The 19,431-nt window shown below is 43.8% G+C and overlaps 1 protein-coding gene across 1 annotated transcript in view; it reads left to right on the top strand.

Annotated features, from left to right (window-relative positions):
- LRMDA (leucine rich melanocyte differentiation associated) overlaps positions 1–19,431 on the top strand; it is a 1,122,731-nt gene that overhangs the window by 69,789 nt on the left and 1,033,511 nt on the right. The window contains exon 2 of the mRNA XM_088019786.1: positions 10,976–11,090. The gene's annotated coding sequence lies outside the window, so the exon portion shown is untranslated. The remainder of the gene's footprint in view (positions 1–10,975; positions 11,091–19,431) is intronic.

The following is a 19,431-nucleotide window of genomic DNA, read 5'->3' as shown; positions in this document are numbered from 1 at the left end:
CAACATATTCTCTTTCCCATTTTCTAGATGAGGAAACAGGCTCAGAGAGGTTATCCGTTTGCCCAAAGAGGCAAAATACGAATCAGTCATCTGATGCCAAAGACTGTGCATGTTATCAGCCATGCTCTTATCACCTTTTCTGATTGCATGTAGTTGGCTAAACAAAAGCATTCTCTAATGGGCACTTAATAAATGTTAATGAATATGTAATGATTCAGTGAGAAGTATTTTGGCCAAGAAGATGCATGCTTGTATGGGCATATGTATGATTCATATAGTCAACTGCTGATTTTCCACTTTGGGGATGACCCTCTGACTGTGAATTCCAGGATGTTCTCCTTATTACTCAGTGCCTTCTCCTGCCCAGCTCTTAGGGTCAAGGAAGAGAAACTCATTTAAATGTAATTCTAAGCAGAATTTCTTTAAGAAGGGGAAAATAATCTCGCAGTTACAGAATATTATGATTGAAAGAGCATATGGAAACATGTAAGTAAACCATTTTGATTTAGAGAGAAGGAGCCTCAGGGCCTCCAGAGAGGTGTTAATTGGCCCAAGGCCTCTGATTAGTGCCAGAGTTGGTACTAGATGTTGGGATGCCTGCCTCTTGATTTAGTGTTCTCCTCTCTCTGTAACCCTACCATTTCATGGAGTCAACTCTGAAGCAACAAAAACAAAACAAAACTCAAGCCAAAAAGAAATTGTGTTGTGACTATCTGTTCTGAAATATGGGTGTTGCTAAGTTTCCTACGATGGTGTGGCTAATTTGTAGTTGACTGCAATGGTATTTTTAGATTCTTGTGGGTTTAGGTCACATTGGCTATGGAAGCAACCTCTCCCATCTGATTCTTTGCATCAGGAGCACAATAATACATTTCCCTCTAACACAATATTTTCGTTGGCCTGATAGACCAAGATAGTTAAGGAATTAAATTGACCTCCACTACCCCCTACCCCATATCACCAGGAGGGAAGGAGAGTCAACGTTATTAATGGGAATGCATGTTCTTTGAAGTTCGAATTCATTTTTTAAAAGAATATTCTTTCCTCACTTGGAAGAATTATTATTTGGTTGCACGCATTTTATTGTGTAGCTTCGTGCATTATTGCACTGAATGTGTTGCTATTGCTCCCACCAACTGTTTTAAGATGTTTTGAGACTATGCTTCATACTCTAAGGAAAGTATTTGTCACTTGGACTCACAGAATTGAATTTGCCTGAATTAATTATGATTTCCACTCCATCCCCCTGGGCAGTATTGTAGGGGAGAGGTAATCCTTTCTGATGTCGTATAGAAAATCAATTCTGGCCCACGGCACTGGCTAGTTGCTTGAGTGGGGGAACTTGTCACCCACTGTATGGTCTTTATTTTCCATTTTTCTTGTCCCTTTGTTATGTGTTCCTTTCTCTGGGCTGGTTTAAGAAGCTGCCAAGGCTAGGTAGCAGTGCTTGAAGTGATGGACAAGGATACTCTCCCCATAAAGAAAATCACGAAGGCCCCAAGTTGGGTAGTAAAAGGCCTTGTCTGTGGCTTTTCTTGTGGAGTGCGCATTGTGTCCAGTGAGAAACACACTCTTCCTTTGGCTTAGGGGTCACGACAAGTTGAAAGGTACTGGGTCATATGTGGGGATTTGGTCTTAACTGGTTTGAGAGTTTGTTTTCTTCTTCCTGGCAGACTCCTTCTCCCCCCTCCCCCTTGGTTCCTTAGAATACTTTTCTCCTTAATTTTAGGATGTTAGAGTCCTTCACCTTGTTTTAAAAACACGCCACCCCATAAACAAACTTAGGAGACAAAAACAACTCTGATGGTAAATAATGGAGCAAAATACGACAAGCGTAGGATAGATATCTTTACCACGTAAATAGCTACTACAAAAAATAACCACCAAACACCCTGCAGTACATCCATTAGAAAGGATCTATCAAGTTTTAAATGGCTTGGGAACATGCCATCTAGATAAAGGTGAGCAAAATAGCGGGACACAGAACTGAACACACAGATGTAGAGGCTAATCTGTAGGCACTCAAAAGGGGCTGAAATGTCCCTTTTTTCTTATTTTCACGTGTCAGGAGAGCTTACAAGTCGTTGCTACCTTGGCATGTGACCATGGTGCCTTGGCTTTGCTATTCCAGCCAACTGACCCTTTTGCTGAAAGTTTAATAGGGGATAAATTCACATGTGAATTCATAATCCCCTTATCTGTGCTAAGAGCATTCTGTAATGAGCCTGCAACAAAGAGAATCTTACATCTTGCCGTTTTGCTCGGAACCCACCTCTTGGCCTCCTTCCTACCCTCTCCACACCTCCTGGTTGGACACGTTAGGCATCTGCCCTTTGCAGAGTCCTCACCTGCTTGTGGTATGTTAGGTGACGTTGTAAATAAATAGATTCACATTTCCTGCCGGTCACGTCGAGGCATTTATGGAAGCATGGCATGTGTGAGTGGGGAATGTATTTGGGCTTATTAGAAAAGCAAACAAGGACTTGTTCCCCTCTAGTATTTATTAATTTTGAGACTTACTCTTTTATGTAGTGTGACTTTGCTGATAAATCCAAAAGCAAAGTCACAGTCAAGCTACAGTTTAAGTTTTGAAGATTTATTGTTAAAATTTGCTTTCTCCCCTAATGCTTTTATTATTTACTCTTCTCTTCCCTGCCCATGGTGTGGGTTACAGTTAATGTTGTCTACATATGTCTATAAATACTGAAAATATTTTTGATACAATGTGCATTTAATCAACTTTTTGTTACTGTTATGCCGTTTGTGTGCAAGAAAATTGTTTCTGTCTTGATGTTCTATTGAAGTGCCTTTGGAGTGATGATATCATAATCACTTTAATACATTTAAAAGCTTCAAGGCTTAGCATTTATTGAACAAAGCTCATTGAAGGAATATAACGGATGTCTTGAGGCTTTCCGCTGCTGTAAAAAGGACAGTATTGTTCATGGCCTCGGTAAAAGAAAATCTGAATTTTTATTTTACTTTGCACCGCGTTGCAATTATATTTCAAAAGCTCTTCAATTGCAACTAACAAAGGCGCTGTTTTTATGAATTGTTATAATTGCAGATCTCAGGGCTGACTGCTGTGAGTTTAAGTTAATAATGGACAGCAATTTAAAACTTTATCACCAAAATCCAACCTCTGAGATCCTAAAAGACGGCTTTCCCTTCCCATTTGGATGTCCTTGGAGAATGAGTCCTCCCAAGTTGGGAAGTGAATGGAAAACTTTATTCTCAAGAATCTCAGAAATCCTGGCCCTGGGGAGTGAAGTGAGGACTGTGGAATCCCGAGGTTGGGGTGTGGATGTATGTGTTTAGTGCATGAAATCAGAATGGGTAGATGGCAAATGGGAAGCCAAGGGAGCCCCTAAGAATCCTCGTGTGGTGGAGGGGTGTCCTCTCAGGACCCTGGAGTGAAAATGCAGCCAAGGTGGGCATGCTGTGAAGCCACCCCTCTGAAGAGGCCTCCGAAGAAGCTGCCACTGGCTTGAGATGTAGTGGAAAATACTCGGTCCCTTCTCTTGGTGGAGATGGTTAAGTCATGTGCTTGAAATCTGGCACCTCCTAGAACTGTAACCTCCTCTTCACTGCTGTTGGGTAACTTCCTGCTTGCCTTGGAATTCTATGTGTGGTAAAACATCCCCAAGGGTGCAGGTCTCATCTCAGGAATTTTACTGTCACCCAATCAAAACCGAGGGGAGAAGAGCACCTGGAAAGATCAGTCCCTGTTTCGTATTTCTTATTCCCTATTCCCCATTGTCTCATTATGTAGCTTCTTTGCTTGAGACTCCCTGGCAGACTTGTTTGAAATTCACATGGTTAAAGCCTACATCTTTTCCTTTAAAGTTTTCTTAGGGGGAGGCAAACATTTTAGAGTTTGCTTGCTGTGAGGTGGGGTTTCTAAGGCCTAATTATGAACTCCCATGTGCCTCACCCTCTCCTCCAAGGTATCAATGCTCTGAGTAGTTGGTTTTGCTTGAAATGATGGATTTGATTTAGTAGCTTGAGAAGGGTGGTCTTTCACTTGTGACCTTTCCCAAGTGAAGAGGTACGGGGGCTACAACTTCTAGTAATGAACCCTTCCTAATCCAGGGGAGTAGGGGCTAATTAGAGAGCAGAGCTGTGATTAGGGTGTGGTACTTTTGCTCCTGGTTGTTAAAAACAACTTCTTAGAGATTTATCTAGCCACCTACATCAGTTAGGATTAGGTTCAGTTGCATGGGATAGATAATCCTAATTACCAGCATGTTACATAAGGTTCACATTTATTTCTCTCTCTTATTGTAGAGGCTGACAACCTAGGGCTGATAGGGTGGCTTCGTGGTATTAACAGGGATTCAGGCTCCTTCCATCTTTCCACTCTGCTATCTCAAGGGTTTGGTTTCTTGGATTGAACCTCATATTTTAAGATGGACATAGTCCAGACAACAGATCCACATACCAGCCTGGCAGCGGGAGGAAAGGCAAAGGAGGACATTCTCCCTCCTTCCTCTTTGGAACTTACTTTAGAAGTTCCATGCAGCAATCTAGCTGTAAGGTGACACCTAGCTGCAAGGGAGGCAGAGAATTGCCGTCTTTTGACTGGGTGGCAATGTGCCCTGCTAAAATTTGAGGCCCTGTTCCTGGGGGAAAAGGGAGAATGGATATTGGGCTAGGCTACCTGTAAACTCTGCCATGCAGTGTATTCACTCCATTCATTCATTCATTCGTTCATTCATTCATTCATCTGTCTCCACCTGTACCCCCTCCCCCAAGTGCACTCAATTTACCATCCTCTGCACTGGAGCTGGAATGCCCCTCCCCAGTTCCATGTATATTCCCTACTGGCCTTTTATGACTTTTTTTTCCCTTTCAGTGTATCTTTTGATTGTTTTAGCCTGCATATATCAATATTAGGATTTCAGGGATGGAGAAAGCCTTTTGAGTGCTGAGTCTTTATTTCTCATAACATTTCTATTCAGCTGAAACATCAAGGAGGAAAGGTGACCAGAGTGTCGCCAGAGGAGTTCTTGGAAGCCTCTGACCTGTCTTTTTACCCTTTCTGGGATCACCATTGTCATTCTTCTCCAGACCCGCAGGCATCTGGACCAGAGGGCAACCCCCTTGAAGTCCAGAGTCCTGGGGGTTGTGGAATGAAGTGCTCTCTACCCCACAGAAATCTCCAGAATATGGAAGTCAGGGCCAGTGTCCTTTGTTCTCCTTCCCATGAACAGATTGCTTGAAAGAATTCTCAGATAGAAGATGAAGGTGATGCTTCAGGGTAAGTTGGCTCTGTTTAGCCTCAGCTGTTGCAAACCCAGATGGTGATGCTTACGATGGTCCCCAAGCCCCTGAAAGCTAGCCCCTCTCCACTGAGCACAAAGGTGCTTTGAGGTGGGGTGGTGCTGCAGATGACACTGCTGGATCCGTTCTTACACCCCAGCTCGTCAGTTCTCTGTTCTTCAGCAGCAGCGTGGTCTTCCAGACCAGGAATTGGAACATGTAATGTGATGAGTGATTCCACCTCTGAAGACAAATGGTAGTCTGGGTGATAGGTTTTGCATTCTGGAATGCTTGCATTTCTGGATAATTTTTGAGAACTTTTAAAGTCTGTGGGACAGAGTATTTGAAATACAGAGGAGTACACCAAATTCTAGGAGCTATGAGTGTAGCAGCTGAAGTTCTTGCCTGGAGAACCTTTGAAGGACTAGACTTTGGAGCCCTGGAGCTCTGGGTTCAAATTCTCTTGCTGTGTGACTTTTGGGGAATAATTTTAAGCTTAGTTTTCTTTCTTTCTTTCTTTTTCTTTTTTTAATATGATATAGGTCTAATGAGATGCAACTCAATGGAGAATGAAATTTAATAAAACATCTGTAAAGTACCTGGCACATTGAAGGTCCTCAGTAAAAGGTAGTATCTTTTTTGTGCAATTCATCTGCCAAGTGCTTAATAAATATTTATTAGTTTTATGATCAAAAACTTTTAAATTGAAGTGTGTGTAACAATTGAATATATTACATTGAATAACCCTAATCTTACTGTATGTGCCTGGACATGTTCAGGGGTGTAGGTTCTCACATGACTACTTTCAAGCAGCGTCTTTTCTCTTTATATGAGAGTATACAATGAAAAAGCACTTTGATAATGAAAAACACAGGTGTTCTGAAATGCAGATGATTTCTAAATTGAAGCATTACCTGCCCTTAACACTCTTTGGGAAGTGCAGTTGAAGAGGCCTTCCAGTTGTGCTTTGAGCCTTCCTGGGCCACAGACTTCTACGAGAATCTGATGAGAACTATGGGTCTTCTTTTCAGAGAAATGCACATATGCATGTGCATAGAACTTTTTATAAAATTGCAAGTGATCTGTGGACCTCACCCTTCCTGACGTCCTCCTTGCGCTGCCCCTCAGGAATACTCTGTTAGGAATCCCTGGATGAACTATTGATAATTTTTTTTTTTTTTTATGAATGTAGGTACTAAAACGTTGAGGAGGAGAAAGGAATGGAGGATAAAGGTATGGGTGGGGAATGGTGAGGAGGCCACACCTAGAATGAGAAGCAAGTGGTTGAAATAGTGCCTGAAAGATAAAAATCCTCTTGCACATCAGTGTGGCATTCATGGCTCCAAGGTCTACAAGAAGTTGCAAATGGAAAGAGTCAAGGTTTTTTATCCCCCTCCAACTTTTTATTAAGAAAAATTTCAATTGTACGAAGTGGAAAGAATTGTATTGTGAAATTGCATAGACCTGATATCAGGTGGTATCCAGGTTCTTCTGTTACCATTTTATTATGCTTGCCTTATTCTACCTCTATCCATCCATCGGTTCATCTTATTTTTTTGGTGCATTTCATTGTAAGTTGCAGACTTCAATACCCTTCACTCTGACACTCAGCATCATATCATTTACTAGGGTTCAGTATTAGTTTATTTTTTTCTTTTGAGAAATGGACAAAACCCTAAGTATACCATTTCTGTGAGTTTTGATAAATGCATGCATCTATGTAATTCAAACTCCTATCAAAATGAAAAACTTGACTTTCCCCCAGAAAGTGCCCTGGTGACCCTTCCCAGTTACTCCCTGATTCTTCTGTTCCAGAGGTAATCACTTATATTTTTTTTTGTCATAACTTGTGACTGTTTTAGGACTTCAGATAAGTGGAATCCTAGAGTATGTTTTCTGTGAATCTTTCATTAGTACAGCGTGTTTTGAGTCATCCATGTTGTATATGTCAGTAGTTTGTTTTTCATTGTTGAGTGGTCTTCCAGTGTATGCATAGACTGTAGTTTGTCCATTCTTGGAATGTCAGCACAGCTCTTCTCTGGTTTGAGCTAATAAGCTGCTATGGGTATTTGCATACAATCCTTTGTGTGTGCATATATTTCCATTTTTCTTGAGTACCTGGGAGGAGAATTTTGGGGACCGAAGGTAGTTGTAAGTTTCATTTTAAAAGAAATTGCCTGACCTTTTCCCAAAGCAATTGTTCCATTTTTCACTTCCACCAATAGTGTATGTGAGTTCTGGTTGCTCTACATCCTTGTCAGCATTTGGTGTTGTCGGTCTTTTTGATTGTAGCCATTCTGGTGGGTGTGTAGTGGTATATCCTTTTGGTTGTAATTTTCCTATGGCCTGGGGCTCCAAAATGGCCTTTTCCTGGACTCCTAAATCCTCTTTGATCTCAGAGGCATTATCTATTCTTAGGGAGTGTGTGAGAATAGCTAGTGAAAATCTTATGGGCCTATAAAACTTCCTGCAGGTTCCCTCCCACCCCCTTTAAATTTTGCATGGCACCAAAATGCTTGAGAGCTCTCTGCATCTCTGTGGATAGCCACGGTCCCTTCACAATGATAAGGATGTAGGAAGGGTGCTAGGAGTGGTAAGGACAGGTGTCCATCCTCCCAGATGGAGCTGTGTGTGTGCACAGGGCTCCTTGATGCTCAGGGAGCTTGGAAAGTCGGCAGCTGGAGCCTTGCATCCAGCCTCGTGTCACAACATTATCAGAGACTTGGAGAAACTGGACAGAGTTCAGAGAGGAGCAGCTAGCACGATTAAAGGGCTTGGAGGGATTAAGGGATTGATTTATGAGGAAAGATGAAAAGAACTTAATGTGTGCTGCTTGACTAAGTGGGTACATGATAATAGCCTGCAAACATCTGAAGGGTATAAACACTGGAGAGGGAGAGGAATTAGCACAGAGTGAGGAAACTGATCCAAGCATAATGGGGGAAATTAAAACGGGGGAGGGACGATGGGGTAAATTGGCAAAGTATTAGGGATGTGACCATCTATGAATGCTTTCAGAAGTGTGAGAGGAGGTTGAGTTGGTTTGGGGAAGATGAACCCCAAGAAGTGCTGTGGGTTTGCCTCCTAAAGCAGCCAGGTAGAGGGGAATAGTTGAACACCTACTGTGTGCTGTGTGAAGCAGGACTGTGTGGGAAATGGGAACCCTGGAGCCTAGAAGGAAGGGAGGTGATGGAAATGACCCGGACAAGGAAATCTAGACCTTTCCTTAAGTCTCCTCTCCCTGGCAGTTTTTCTGGATGAATCAGAAGCCCTGACAATTTTGTTTTGCATCCAGTTTGCTTGAGATGTGTATTTCCTATCCCACATGCCTTACAACTTCCCACCTACTTACCTTGTCCTAAAATGCAGCTATCCGTGACTGGCCATGGTGTTTATTTCTCATGGTCAGTGTGGGTGTGAGATTGGGAAACAACATATGGACTGGGTGAAGAGGATGGGAAATGAAGCCAAACTGCCTGGGGTCAGACTCTGGCTTCAAACTTGCCAGCTGGATGAGCGTGCCCAGTTACTACTCAGTGGGCCTCCATTTCCTTTTTCTGTAAAATTGAGTTAATAACAGCACCTTGCTTCAGAATTGTCCTGAAGTTTACATGAAATATGGGGTGTAAAGTGCTTAGCATACTGCCTGGCAAAAAGTAGATGCTCAACCAATGCTGGTTTACTATTATAATTAAACTATGATCATGACTATCATATATTCTGGTACCATGACTCTGGTCTGGAGCTTGCCTGAGCAGTGCCTTTGGCATGGAGACAGCCCTGTCTAACACAGCAAATAGGGGATGTGCTCATAATTGGTTTGGGGTGAGAGGGGGATGTTTGCACCCCAGGCGAAAGAGACACCACTGGGTGGCACCAGTGGGGCAGCACCCAGCTGGGAAGCACCCAGCACCACCTCTGTCTTCCTTGCAGTGGCAGAGCTTCCAGAGATGGCCTCTAGTCAGAGCTGAGCTCTGGACACTAGAACTGCAAGTTTCGCTAGGGGAAGAAATCTGGCTCATCCACAGCCTCCAGCCTGGCTCAATGAAAAGATAACTGGGAGTCAGAACATGTATGTTAACTTCCGTTTTCCAACCTCCAGTTTCCTCAATGGTTAAAAAAAAAAAGGGGGGGGTGGGGTGGGATGAAGGGGATTAAACTACTGTTTCTTAAACTTTTATTTTCTGCCGAGCAAAAGGACCCTTCAGTTAAATGATACTTTATGTAGAACTCCAGTATATAGAATATCCCCAAACAGCTGCTGCTGAGTGGGGTGGGAGGCTGGAGACTCCCTTAATTGACCCTCCATCTTCCTTTGTGGGAGTCATAAAGGTGGCCCGGTGACTTCTATCTCTCCATCCAACACTGTACTCACATGCAGTTTAGCCCTTCAGGATGGTTATTGTTCTGGTGACAGCTAAAATATATTGTGGGCTCATGTTTGCTAAGTGCTTTGCATCTATTAGCTTCCGATGAAGAAACTGAGGTTGAGAATTGAAGCAAGGATTCACAGCTGAGAAATGACAGATTATCTCTAAGAGTCCTTTCGGCTCTGAAATAGTCACATTCAGTTTCTCCCACAGGTTCTCAAGTGGTATTAGATACTCAGTAAATATTTAGCAATATAAGTCAATCTTCGTTGGGATTGGTTTCCCCAGTGCCAGAATGAGACCACACTACCTGGTACTGGTCTTCTAGACAAGTGATCAGATCTCCTAGTGTGTTCTTTCTGCTTGAAGAAATGGACTCTGCCACTGCAGTTGCCACTCATTCATGACCTCTCTAGGAACTCATGTCCAGACTTCAACTAAGCCAAGTATGCCTTCCGGGGTTCTCCAGGATTCAAGGTGGTAGAATGCTGGAATTTTTTTTTTTTTTTTTTTTTTTTGAAGTGCCTTTGCCTTTTCTACCTATCACTCCAGCACAAGTCAGTCTCTGGTTTACTCTTTTCTAATCCTATAATAGATAAGCATCCCAAATAAACAATGTTTTCTTCAAAACAAGCATTTTTAATTTGCAGTCTCAGACCAGAGAGTGGATAACACCTTATTCCTTTGATTGGAATTTATATTTATCCCCTTGCAAAATGTGTTCCCTTTTGCTCCCTTATTTGCCTGATATGTGTATGTATGTTCAAATCTATTTTTTTTTTTTTAATTACTGGTAAAGCTCTAACTGACCTAATATGTCTGTAAATGTAGTGGGCTCAATGTGTGTGTCCTGTCCATTGCAAGAGAGACCAGAAGGAACTTGAAAGTGAGAGGGAGTATGGCCTGTTTATAGACACGGAAGTGGGGTCAGCTTGTGAACATTTGCTGGTGGCTTTTCCATATTGAAGATTTTCCATGGTGAAATTTTTGAGACTCAATAATCCAACTGAGAGAATAAAAACCAAATATTAACATTAACCAGAGCCCAGCATAATCAGGAGGGTGGATCTGCTATACAAATAAACATAACCAATATAGGTCTCAAACCAGATGCTAATGAAGTTTGAATTATTCTATTAGCCAGAGAAGACTAATGGCTATTAAAACCAACCCCCAAACCTTAGTGGCTTGACATGAGAGAAGTCTGTTTATTGCTCTCAAGTCTAAAGTAGAGGGTGTGTGTATGAGAGGGAGTGAGGTGGGAGAGGAGAGCTGTTTCCCAACATCATTCACGGGCCCAAGAACCCTTTGTCTTCAGTGCCTTCCCTTTGCTTTGTTCCTAGAGTCCTCTCACTTTTTCTAGTGGATGAGGAGAGAGAACATGGAGAAGACATACCAAACTCTGAACTGCCCCCAGCCCCAGGGCTGTCCAACCTCACTTCCTTTCACATTTCACTGGTAAGAATGAGTTACATGGCCCCACTTTCTTGAAGGGAGACTGGAAAATGAAGTCCAGCTGTGTGCCCAGGAAGACGAGACCGGAACAATGGTGTGGCCTCATCTTCTCTGTGGCACTGGTAATTGATGATGATCCATTTTCCCATTTCCTTTTGGTGGGCATGGTTTGGAAGGGGATTTTCATTGACCTACTTGGTCCAGAGAACAAGTTATATGCCTTCTTGCTTATTAGATCTTTTTTCTTAGCACTAACCTCTGACTTCAGTTCATGGGACATTTGCTCTGCATGTCTGTTCATTCTTCTGCAGAATGTGGGGGGGGGGCGGGCAGTCAGAGCGCCTGCCAAGCCACAGTGTTTCTTGGGGAAGAACTGAGGATAACAAACTTCTGGCATCCATGGCCTGAGGGCCTGGTTGGCCCTAGTCCTCAGGCAGGTGCAAGCATGAACCTAAGTTTACTTTTGGTGTTTCTTCCAAGAGGTTCAGAGGCCTCTCCAGGCTCTACCAGGTGCATTTTCTCCCTTCTTGTTCTGATTAGTGCTTGTGCTTCTCTCTCTGCTCCTGCAGTCCCTAAGCAGAGGCAGCCATCCCTTTCCTGTGATGCTTCTATGCCCACACCACCTTGTGATCCATGGGGGCACTCATCTGCATCGCTTGCTGCCTTTCTCGAGTTTAACCTGAGAGGCCCTAACACTGAAATGTCTACGGCAGGGCAAGATGGTACAGGAGCCCATAAAGGCTTTTTTATGGTCACCGTGTAAAAGTACAAAAGCCAGGAAGGAACCCCTTTCTTTTGGGAATGCAGATTTTGGAGGTGAGGATACCCACTGTCAGTTCAGAGCCCATTTTCTTTATCGTAGGTACCACAGTTGTGCCCGTCTTCTTCAAAAACAAGTTTGCATTTGAATGCAACGCCAGCTGACATTTAGGGAGGTTTCATTGGCTTCTTCTGTGTGCAGTTTGAAAGTTGGCAGCTTCTCCTGCTGGAGAGTGTTGCATTATAGGTCAGGGGTGGCGGTGATGGTGGTGGGTATTTATTTATTTATTGAAAAGATTTTATTTATTTATTTGACAGAGACAGAGGGAACACGAGCAGGGGGAGTGGGAGAGGGAAAAGCAGGCTTCCTGCGGAGCAGGCAGCCCGGCCTGGGGCTCGATCCCAGGACCCTGGGATCATGACCTGAGCTGAAGGCAGACGCCCAATGACTGAGCCACCCAGGTGCCCTGGCAGTGGATATTTAAAGGAAAAGAATTCTGTCATTTTTGGGTTGTAGATGGCATTAGGTCTGTGGACCGAGACATTTGGGGAACTTGCCACAGTCGTTGTGATTCAGTTGTGCCACTTTATAGCTGGTCAGGAATCTGGTGTGCCCTGTTTCCCATTCGGTTAATGAAACACTAGTGTTATAAACCGTGACTCTTGGTTTATGCTACCCTCTGTTACTTTGGTTTAACATCAGTTTGTTAGAGCATTAACCACCTTCTGTTTGGTATCAAGGTGGCTGTCTAATGGGTCATTAAGTACCGGTGATATTTAACTCTCCATTTTTTTTTTCTTTTTTTGATAGCACAATAGTTGCATTGGGAATAGAGTGCACAAGGAGCCACCCTTTCACAGTAGATCGTCTTTCTCAGGGAAGAAGCTAAAGGAGGGAGAGCAGGCAGGGTAAGGATATTTTCCTTAGGTTCTGAGAGCCTTGGCTTTGTTTGGGAAGACAATCTGGGAACATGAGGGTATATGATTAGGCAGGTGCTAGATTGATGAGGGGTATTAATGAAGTAAAAGCTATGGGAGGTACCAGACCATCCATTAATTTCTATATTAGCTCATTCACATATTAAATATGTGTTGAGTGCCTCTGTGCCATGGATCATGCTAGATGCCAGAGATTCACTGGTGAGCAATAATACGGATGGGCCTTACCCTCACTGAGCACATAGTCTTGAGTAGGGAACAGTGGACTGACATTAATCGGATAAATGTAGTGTTCATTCTATATTTTGTTAGATTAATAGTAAATACGGCTTACCAGATAGTTAGCTAATTATAAAGAGAAATACTGTAAGAAAGCCTCATGGGTATAACTGTACGTATTAGTGCATCAATGCATGTGTTAGTGCATGGTATAATAGGGGGAGTTGACCTGGTAGGAGGTCAGGGAAGTCTCCCCTAACCAAGTGTTGCTTGGGTTAAGATCTGAAGGATGAGTAAGACTTAACTAAGTAAAGCATTCTAGAAAGTGGGAACATCGTGTACAGATGCCCTGTGTGGGATGAAAGCATAGTAGTTATTAGGGGGACCAAAAGAAGGTTGGGAGGTGTAGTGTGGTATAGAGGAGGCAGATCGGGATCAGATTGTGTTAAGCCTCCTAGTATGTGCTGAAGATTTTTGTTGTTACCCTAAGAACAATGGGAAACCATTGGGAGTTTTCATTAGGGGCCATGATCAGATCTGTGTCTGGAGAAAGAATGGTTCTATGATAATGGTTCAGAGAAAGTGAAAGTATGTGTGGGTAGGTCATGTCCTTGGCTGTTGGGGTGAGGTGAAATAATGGTAAATCTGAGTGGTAGATAGTAATTGACATCAGAACTTGGTGAGAGAGATTATGGGGATCATGAGGGAGATGACACAGTCCAGCCTGATACCTGAGTGCCTGGCTTGGAAACTGGATGAATAATGGTGGTGGTTGTAGTTTTGATACAGGTTGGGGTGCTTTAACAAGACTCCAAGTAGCTAAACAAGATGGAAATGGAATGCTCTCTCCTGTCACAATCCAAGTGTGTCTCCTCCCTGCAGAGTCAGCACATCCCATGGGCCACAACTTAGCCACATGGCCATATGTAGTGGCAGATAATCAGGAGACAACCAGCCATTCCTACCATAATGGTGAAGTCACTGAAATAGAACACACCGGAAGATCAAGAGTTTAATTTTAGGTGTTCATTTCAGGCTCTGCTTGGGATCTTTACGGTCTCTGCCCCATCCTATGTTAGCTTCCTCCACTCTCCTCTGTGACCCCTTTAGTCTACCACTGCAGTATACTGGCTGCACCTCCCCCTCTCCGGCCCCCATATTCTTCGTACCTGGAATGCCTTCCGCCTCTGTACACATGCTTCAAGGACCTGCTGATTCTTACCAGCTCCGTAAAGCTGTCCCTGATGCCCCAACCCCAGCTGCTGTTTTAGGTGAATTCTAACATCATGGTTCCTGTTACTGCATTGTGTAATGACAACTGTTCTTACACCGATGGCCTGTCTTTTCTGTTTAACTCCCATGCTGAATTACTTTGCTTTCCAAATCACTATTAAATGTCTCCTTTCAATTCTTAAGTGTTGATGAAGAGTCTACTATTGGAGGGTCTAACTTCTGTGCTCCTGCCACTCTTGTGGTCGTAGCTAACATACAAACAGACAGCCTTTAAGTCTTATTTTTTGTAATAAGAAAACCCTAGTGAGCTTGGTGTTTGGGTGAACCTTGGGAACATTTTAGAGCCATTTCTAGGGTAGACAGCAACGAAGTAGAAGAGGAGAGGATTTATTCTTAATAAATCTCAGTTTTCTCATTTCTTAGTAGTACCCCCTTGCCCACTGATGTTCTCCTGCCTTACTGTTCTGATTCTAGACAGGCTGAGGGGCCCCCCTACACAGGCACTCGGTATAGCACAGATGTCAGCATTGTGAAGGTGTGGTGGGGAAGAGGAGAGTGTTCCAGGAGGACTTAGAGGAAAGACGACGAGTCGATGCAGCCTCCTGCTGCCTCACTGTCTGCTTTCTTTCAGCCACTTGCTGGAAGAAGGGCCTGAATTGGCAGTAAAGCTGGGATTTCCAAACCAACTAACAGTTCTGCTTTTGCATGTATTATTGTTTGATTAAGAATCATTTTTTTCTCATTCATATCTGGTTTCATTCATTCTTGGTAGGTTTTACACCAAATCAATGAGACATAGTCCCTGCCCTGAAGGAGCTCAGGGGCTGGTGGAAAGAGCGGAAAATCTCCATCTACTTGGTGATAAGCCAGTCATATCTCCTAGCTGGGTTGTTGTGGGTTCCGTGGACACGTTAATCATGCTCCTCAGAGTCCCATGTGTTCCTAACAAGGCTCAGCACCATGTTGGTCCCTTGGCTGGTGCCCAGTGACCTTCATGAATGATTTCACTGACGGGTTGCTACACATCTCTCCTCCCCATGGGGCTCGTGGTGCCTTGATGTCTTGGAGTGTGAAAGTGGAGATTTTTGTCTGTTTCTTGTTTGGGGGTGGGTATGTGGAGGGCCTGTTGTGGGAGGTTTCTGCCTCACTGATAGTGAAAGTGCTTCAGAAATCTGAGCTGGGGGGTGATGGCAGAGGAAGTTTCTTGTGTGAGGAGCTTGGTTGCTGGATGCCTTCCCCTAGTTCTCTCTCTCCTGGCTCTTGTACAAAGAGTTGTGATGTTACTGGGTATGTGATACTCGACGATATGAGTGGGTTTTGCCTTGCTTCCCAAACCCACATGCTCAGGTGTAAAGTTCAGGATTTGTTGAGCTGTGTACAAGCCTTGGGTTCTGGCATTACATCTTTTTTTTTTTTCCCCCCCCCTGGTGACATCTGACGTGCAGGGAATTACTTCCCCTGGGTAAGTGGTATATTGTCACTGTTCTCCCTCAGCCTATAACTGACAAAGCAAGGTCAGCCCTCCTTGGAAATGGGAGGCTGGTTAGAAGTGTCACAAAATGGCAGCATAGCCCATGAGAAGTCAGCCCAATGAAAGCAGGAGCACTGCTGAAGCTGCTCTTTCCTGCCCTGTGGTCACTTCCATCCCATCCTTTTCCAGAGCCTTCAATGAATGACGAGTTAACAGGATTCCCCAGGTACCCATGAGTCCACCTGGGGGAAAGACACAAGAGAAAGCACCTCTAGTGTGGTGTCCCAGTGAGTGTTTTCACCCATAGGGTCATGTTGAAGTCACCCAGTGGGGAGGGCATAGACCCCACTTGGGTAAATAAGGGAGTGAAAAAGTTGGAAAATGTGGTATGAATTTCTTACTCGCATTGTTTCGGGGCCAGTTCCTACCCTGTCAGTTCTCTCTGCACCCCACCCCACCCTTTTTAATGACTTATTTGTACTGGAAAGCAAACTATTAATCACAAACAGAATGGCTCTGTAACTTCCAAACAAACACGGAACAGTTCTAGGGGCTGTGAAAAAGCCAAACCCTTGGCAGAGATTCGAAAACGTGTTTCTTTTATATATATTTTAGAAATGCCACCATTTTTCCTTAGGCACAGAAGGTTCCCTTTAATTAGCAGCGAATTTCCCATTTTCCCTTTCTTCCTGAGGCATCTATAAAAGCCCTGGCCTAGTAAAAGGCAGGTACACAGCTCTCAATTGAGCCCTATTGATGTGCTAGTATAGTTTTAATTGTGTTGAGATTTCCTTGCCAAAGTGACACATGCAGAAGCATTTTAAAAACGTATAGGGTTCGTAACTCTTTCGCTGTCTAGAGCTCTTGAATTATGAATGTCTCTTCCGCTGCCTATTCGGTTCTTCTGAATCTGTAAAATTACTTTAATAACCTGTGTGGGGGTAATGTTAATATGTTTGTTCAGTAGTGTGAATTTACTAGCATTCCTACCCCACTTCAGGGAGCTGGCTTGGTCCTTCTGATGCAAGCCCTTGGTTGCAAGAAGAGGCAAATTATGGTGGTGGGGTTTTGTCCCCCCTCCCCCCGCCCCTGGTTCCACCATTAGTAATCGTTCTGTTGCACAGAGTGCGTGATAAATCAACCTCAGGAGAGTCAGATTTGCCATAACATGACACTACCTATCAGCTCCTCAGGTCTGAGTTGACTCGCAGCCTTTTGGGCTGTATATTTCTTCAAAGTCTAGCGCCAGTTTCTTAGTCAGCTCTAACTAATTTCAGAGTGGAAGGGAAACTTGACTGGAGTGCTGTTTGGGATCTGCTTTTTAATCCTGGTCTGTTTAATGTTTGCTCCTGACAGTCTAGGCCAGACATCATTTTAATGGTATGTGTGGTGATAAAGCCAATAAACTGTCAAGATGATTGATAATCTAAGCATTATAGCAATATGACTTTCCTGTTCTCCTCTGTGCTTTAGATGATGGTTTCCAAATTGAATTCCTACAGTGTGTGCTGTATGTGTGTGCCTGTTGGAGGCTCCCCTAACAGTGTTTGAAGGAGGTAGCTGTGTTTAATGTAAGATTTTTTTTAGCCCTCAATTACCCACACAAATATATCTGCATACGTGTTGGTACCCTCTAATTTGGGAAACATCAAGAATTTATGGTTCTGCCCTTGCAACAGTCCCCCAGCAATTTATGGGCACTGGTGGAACTTTTTATTATGTCTTTATGATGTTTTTTCACCTGGCATGCATCTTAGATTCCATGTGGTTGATTCTGTTATCTGTGGTTGAAAGACATTACAGATAACGAAGTGCACTGTATTAAAGGCAGGCTTCTGGTTTCCTTTCCTTTTCTCTTTGTTTCTTTTTTCTTTTAATTTAGCAGACATTTTTAGCATCTGGTCTTCATCTCATTAATCAGAGCCGACCAGGTGTTTTAGGGTGGTGACAGTGGGAGTGCTTGGCCCCTCTTTGTTGGCCCTCATGGGCCACCGTTGCTGGCTTACATTTCCCCCTTCCTTGGAGCGGTGTTGCCTGGGAACAGAAACCCAAATGGCCAGAGAGGCTGGGCTGTGTGTGTGTGTGTGTGTTAAACCACTTAAGTGAGCTTACCAGGAGAGAAAAGAAAAAAGGAAGGAAATCTTAAACTCAAAGCCCTTTAATAGGACTTAAAATTCTCTTCTGCTTTCTGCTAACATAGATGTGTGTTTGTGTGGTTGTGGGTGTGTGCATGTTATTTGGAGTACTACTTTTAAGGTGGCCTCTAGATAGAACACAAGACTGTAAGACTGTGGATCTGAGGGTCACACAATGTTACTGCCGGCAAGGTGTCTCTGATAGCTGTCGACACAGTGATTCACTGGGCATTGGTTCCAAGTCTTGTTTTACAGATGAGCCTGGGCCCCAGAGAGGGAGCATGTCTGGATCAGTGGCCGAACGGGGACTGGTGTCCATGTGTGCCTTATTGGGGATTGACCATCCTTTACAATTCATGAGTTTCCTTCACTGAATGCTCATTTTTCCCTTGGTCGGGAGACACTGGGCAAGTCATTTCATTTTTCTGGCCTTTCTCTATAAAATAAAGGTGGCTGGATTTGCTAGCCTCTAAGCTCACTTTCGTTGTAGAAGCCTGTGGAATGGGGGAGGGATTGAGCTTGCTACTGTGAACTTTCCTAAAACCATCCAGAGTTGTTCTCTGTTTCCCACATTCTCTTCTGCATGTATAGTCCTTGTCCCTTTTCCTGCTGTTTAGAACCTAAAATTTCTTGTCTCCTGGGGCTCACCAGGCCAGAAAGAATGCATGATTTTTCCACAGATGAAAATGAAATATTAAGAAACTGTCACCTCAGCCTGCTTTACCTGCCAGCTAATATCTGTGCTAGACCACCGTAATCTAAAATACTCTGTAGTTTGGTTCCGTGTACATGTTGTGAGGTAAAAAGTATACAAGGTTAAAAAGTTGGGAAGACCAACAACCAACAAGACCACTAATACCAATGAATAAAAGCACATCAGTCAGATAAACTCCAAGGACTGTTACTTTCCTTGTGCCAGCTCAGAAAGCTCAGCGCTGGGAATGCACATCCACCAGCTCCATCTCCAGCTCTAGGTAAGCGGGAAATGGGACTTACGGGTTTGATTCCATCCACATCTTCAGGGGAGCCTAAAGCCCTGGCCTGGGGAGAGGGTGGTGATGGTGGTGGCGGCTCACACTGATTAAGGGTCCATTCTGAGCCAGACATAATTCTTATTACTTCGACAGATATTTGTTTCATTCTCTGACAACTCACTGGGGGGCGGGGAGGTAAGTTCGTAGGTTTGAACAGTTATCGCTATTTTGCAGATGAGGAAACAGGCCGAGAGAGGTCACCTAGTTAGGTACCCAACTAGTAGGTGGTGGGGTTCAAGCTTGGCCCCTCACTCTTTTTTTTTTTTTTTAAGATTTTCTTTATTTATTTGACAGAGAGAGACACAGCGAGAGAGGGGACACAAGCAGGGGGAGTGGGAGAGGGGGAAGCAGGCTTCCCGCAGAGCAGGGAGCCCGATGTGGGGCTCGAACCCAGGACCCTGGGATCATGACCCGAGCCGAAGGCAGATGCTTAATGACTGAGCCACTCAGGCGCCCCAGTAGTTTTTTATTTATTTTTAAATTTTTTTAAAAAGATTTTATTTATTTGACCGAGAGGGAACACAAGCAGGGGCGAGTGGGAGAGGGAGAAGCAG

The sequence above is a fragment of the Eumetopias jubatus genome, unplaced genomic scaffold (genome assembly GCF_037043125.1).
Source record: "Eumetopias jubatus isolate StellerSeaLion01/CBP00866 unplaced genomic scaffold, mEumJub1_p1.0 scaffold_17, whole genome shotgun sequence".
Taxonomy (NCBI): domain Eukaryota; kingdom Metazoa; phylum Chordata; class Mammalia; order Carnivora; family Otariidae; genus Eumetopias; species Eumetopias jubatus.
This window is presented reverse-complemented; position numbering and strand designations above follow the sequence as displayed.